We start from the raw sequence: 5,358 nt of genomic DNA, 5'->3' as shown, positions 1-5,358 counted from the left end.
ACTTATAACGTAAAATTTATTATGATTAATAATATAATTATGACATTTGTAATATGGATATTTATTACCTTTAGTGAGTTATTTATAAAAATTAAGAAATTAATTGTTGGAGTTATAAATTTATTGTATTGTTTATAACGGTAAGATATAATAAATATAGAAATATAAATTAAATGTATTTGTAGGTTACAAATTTATTGTATTGTATTTTTTATTTTTTTATTTGTATATTTTATTTTTTTGTTAATTTGAAAATAATAGTTGATTTGGCAAGAATTGAGTAGTTGATTCTAAAATTTTGTCAAGTAAACGATATCGCCGACATGGCATTAGTAGGAGGAAAGAAATGTCTTAAATGTAACGTGGGTAAACTTATGCATTTACTTTTATATATTAAGAATAGATTATTATGACATTTGTAATATGGATATTTATTACCTTTAGTGAGTTATTTATAAAAATTAATAAATTAATTGTTGTGGTCATAAATTTATTGTATTGTTTATAACGGTAAGATATAATAAATATAGGAATATGAATTCAATGTATTTGTAGGTTACAAATATATTGTATTGTATTTTTTAGTTTTTTATTTGTATATTTTATTTTTTTGTTGATTTGGAAATAATAGTTGATTTGACAAGAATTGAGTAGTTGATTATAAAATTTTGCTAAGTAAGCGATATTGCTGACATGGCATTAGTAAGAAAAAAAAATGTCTTAAAAGTAATGTAGGTAAATGCATACATCTACTTTTATATATTAAGAATAGATAGATAGATAGATAAAGGGTAATATTAGAATATATTTTACCTTAGAGAATAGTCTCATTTGTTTCGCTGGTATAAATGGTTGTCATCATCAATAAATAATGGTGGTCTATTGAGGGACAAGGTAACTAGATGATGATTCAACATATTTAAATCTTCTTCTCTACAATCTTTATTAGGAAGCTCAACTCCTTAAAAAATATATTTTGATACCAATTCAAATGGCTAAAAACATATGAGAATAAGATATTAAATCATGTTTTGTGAGTAAAAAGCAAGGGCCCAGAAACCAGAATCATGTATTTTTTCACAATGTTTTAAATCTAAATCGGCCAGTCTCTTGCAATACGACACATTAAGCTTCATCAGCTTCTTACATCCACTTGCAAGTGCTGCTAGCCCATCACCTCCAATATATAAGCAATTTGTGACAACCCAATGTCTGATATGTTTGTGCACAATCCTAACTTCAATCTTAAGAGTTCTAAACACCCAGATAGGTACTTAAGTCTAATTACAGATACAAGAAATTTACCAATGTCATTGATGCCAGAGCAATCAGTAAGATCAAGTTATGATAAATACACTTCTCAGTCACCATGTCACAAACTCGAGTAGTCGAGTTAATAATCAAAATGACCCCTAAAATTTAATCTCCGATTCAATTTAACTCTCGAATTTTCAATTGACCCAAATTATACCCAAAAATTTTAACGCGTGCCTCAAGTTGGCCCTTTCGTCCATTTCCGTCCCCTTTCAGTGATGAAGGAACAGAGAATTGGGTTTTTGAAATATGACGTCATTTTTCTTGTGCCACTGCTAGGTGTCAACTAAATTTGCCACAGAAGGACCAACTTGAGACACGCGTTAAAATTTCATGGTACAATTTGGGTCAATTGAAAATTCGAGAGTTAAATTAAATTGGTGGTCAAATTTCAAGGACTATTTTGAGTATTAACTCAGGTATCTCTACAAGATCCACATGTCCACTAACTAGAGATATTAAGCCAGAGGAGCCAATACAGTTGCACCGTGATACATATATCTGTCTCTATGCTCCACACAACTCATCAGGCAAACTTCTTGAAACTTACCTAAAGTTCCCCTTAAGAAGTGGACATCCATTTTCAAGATACTGCAATCCAACATCATCCACTAAAGAGCAGCCCACCATAACAACTACCTCTAGAAATTATTCAAAAGATAATTTTAAAAAATATTTTATGTAGTAATTTTAGTCATCCAATCATAACTTCACCTCTACACTCTCAGGAGTAGCAAGAATAGAACTCCATGACCGTGTAAAGCAGCAAAACATAAACACAAAACCAAATATAAGTGGAATAACCGAATAAGGTGACGAGTTAAAACAAAAAAACCATATCAGCAACTGCCATTACTGCATATACAAGTACAACAACAATACATTGTCCTTAGTCAAGAAACAACAATAGTTTTTTATTTCCCATTCCGATATATACGAAACGAAATGTTTTCTTCATTTATTCTAAGCATGAAAAATAAGAGAACATAATGTTTAACACTGTTCAATTCAATTTGCTTATGATGTTCTTTAAATTAGAAGTAAAAAAGAAAAGGTGATTACTGTACCACATAATACACAGGTTTCTACCAAAAAGAGACTAGAATAGATTACTAGGAGGAAAGAAAAAGATATATTGTAATGTGTCATATGCACTTAAAAAAAATTAGTGAATCTTAAGTTCTTTACAAGATTTTTTGAATTGTCAAATAGAGAAGAAACAAAAAAAAAATCAATTACCAAAGAACCATATCATTCTAAATGGCAAACCCTAAATTACTATAGAGCTACCCAAATTGGTGGAGGATCAATCCTATTTGCACATTGCATAAGGCTCTTAACACATTTCTCTTCAAGATTGGAAACACCCCAATCATGTCCACCATACATGTAGTCCAAAGTCATCTCTTCCCACCTATCATCTGTGAAGTAGATTGAGTTTGCTTCACACCCCAAGCAAACTTTAACATCCATTGATAAAGACTGATTAGCACCCAAGAACAGATCTTTATCATGTAAAGATCTCATTTTTTTCCACTTCTTGTTTCCAATATCAAGTTTATAAACAGTAAAATACTTTGTTCTATAAGGACAAATCAATGGTTGTGTATCCTCATATGATAAAAGATCTCCTTCTTCTACTACCAACCTGTCATCATTCACAAAATTCCCAATAAACCTTATCACCAGCAAGATTTCTTCTACAGATATCACCAAGTACAAATTTCTTGAGAATTTATCTCCTAAATATGGTTTCTCCTCTTCATAATTCGGCTCCACAGTTGGTGTTAGAAGAATCACTCTTTAAGAATTTTTCCACAAATATTCCAAACTTCTTAAAGATTTTCTCGTAATTCGGCTTCACAATTTGGAATATTTGTGAGAAAATTCTTAAAGATTGATTCTTCTAACACCAACTGTGGAGGCGAATTATGAAGAGGAGAAACCATATTTAGGAGATAAATTCTCAAGAAATTTGTACTTGGTGGTATTTGCAGAAGAAATCTTGCTGGTGATAAGATTTATTGGGAATTTTGTGAATGATGACGGGTTGGTAGTAAAAGAAGGAGATCTTTTATCATCTGAGGATACACAACCATTGATTTGTCCTTATAAAACAAAGTATTTTACTGTTTATAAACTTGATATTGGAGACAAGAAGTGGAAAAAAATGAGATTTTTACATGATAAAGTTCTGTTCTTGGGTGCTAATGAGTCTGTATCAATGGATATTAAAACTTGCTTAGGGTGTGAAGAAAACTCAATCTACTTCACAGATGATAGGTGATAAGAGATGGTTTTGAATTACATGTATGGTGGACATGATTGGGGTGTTTTCAATCTTCAAGAAAAATTTGTTAAGAGTCTCATGCAATGTGCAAATAGGATTGATTCTCCATCAATTTGGATAGTTCCATAGTAATTTAGGATTTGCCATTTAGAATTATATGGCTCTTTTGTAATTGATTTTTTTTTATTGACAATTCAAAAGATTATGGGATAGTGTGATGTGGATAATTAAGGACCTGCTCAGCGGGCCAGTTATAGACCATAGACATCATTTCTCCGCAATCATCGGCACTAAAGTACATTCCTCTTGGCCTTCTAAACAATCCACTATAGTTCTGACATACAAGTCCAACTGTTGGAGTGTACACTACTGGTGCATATTCCTCAATGTTCGCAATCAAAACCTGACCATGTAATACATGTCACTGAAGTTAATCCCATTCCTTGGATAAAACAGGATAATTAATATGCATCAATACATCTTTAATTACAAAGAGAAGTAAACACGGCAAGTTTAATTTTCCAATTTATGACTGGAAAGGAACATACAAACGAATGATATGGCTCAAAACCACATGATGCAGCATCAACTGAATTCCAGCCGGGCACCGCCCGTGCCCCGAGGGGGTGGTTAGAGTTTAGGGTTTAGGTTGCCTACATTACAAGCGGCCCTTCCCTAGACCGTGCATACTGCATAACACCAGATGCTTTGCACCGGACTGCCTTCTTACTGTGACAAGATACCCAACAGAACTGTACTTCTTTTGTATTAACGTAATACACAAACAAGAATGCAGTTTGCACTTAATTTGACCGAAACTAAAAGTTGAAACTATTAGATGCCAAGATTAAGACTAGTATTACCACTGAATTCAATAAAAATAGAAGTTGATCAGATAGCGCTTAGACACACACAGAGACAGAGAGAGAGAACTGAGAAACGTGATTTTTCTGTTCGAAAAAAAAAAATAATTTGACAACACGAACACACCCTATAGTTACTGAATCCATATGCTATTACAACTCATAAGCAAGCAACTATGAAGAATTTTATGGTTGTTCGGATGAAATTAATAAGTCATCTAAGCTAAAAGTAGCTCCCAAAGCAATGAATCCAATTTGATTAACATCATAACGATTAACAAATTTAAGATCGAGAATTTAAGAGTATTTATACATACTTTGTTGAACCAAGGATCGTGGAGAATGTCGAGGCTGCGCTTGTGGATGATGGTAGGGCGGTTCCCTTCCGTGGTGGTGAAAGATCGGTGCACCCCGGCGGTCACGTGCCTCTTGAGTCGTTGGAAGCACGACAACGAAAGGCGCACGTGGGTGGAGAAGATCAGTATTTATGGGTGAGATGAGAGAAGAGAGATCCAAGTCAGAGTGTGTAGAGGTGAGTGCGTCGTCAACATTAATACTCAAAATGATCCTGAAATTTGACCACAATTTAATTTAATTTGAAATTTTAAGACGTAGTTTAAGTTGGCTTTTCCATCTATTTCTGTCATAAAAAAACTGACGTGGCACATATAGTTAATTTCTAGCAGTTTTAACGATGCAGCAAAATTTTTGTATGCATTAATTTAGTCTCTAATAATTAAAAAAAAATCTAATAACCTCCATTTCTCTCAAATAATTGTGTTTTTGGTGAATTGGGGAGCAGAAACAAGCCTTAGGTAACTCTAGCAGCTAAGTCTTAATCTCTCCAAAATCTCACCTCAGTCTCTCAACTCTCTCGTCTCGTACTCACAC

General features: G+C 33.0%; 1 long non-coding RNA gene across 1 annotated transcript; it reads right to left on the bottom strand.

Annotated features, from left to right (window-relative positions):
* Positions 1-2,423: 2,423 nt before the first annotated feature.
* Positions 2,424-5,015, bottom strand: LOC112779272 (uncharacterized). Its single transcript, XR_003190635.3, has 2 exons — positions 4,785-5,015; positions 2,424-4,007 (listed from the first exon to the last, which is right to left on the bottom strand). It is a non-coding gene; the product is annotated as an uncharacterized lncRNA (long non-coding RNA).
* Positions 5,016-5,358: the final 343 nt, after the last annotated feature.

This window comes from Arachis hypogaea, chromosome 19 (genome assembly GCF_003086295.3).
Source record: "Arachis hypogaea cultivar Tifrunner chromosome 19, arahy.Tifrunner.gnm2.J5K5, whole genome shotgun sequence".
Classification (NCBI taxonomy): domain Eukaryota; kingdom Viridiplantae; phylum Streptophyta; class Magnoliopsida; order Fabales; family Fabaceae; genus Arachis; species Arachis hypogaea.
Note: the sequence above shows the minus strand (reverse complement) of the source record. Positions and strands in the feature narration are given on the sequence as shown.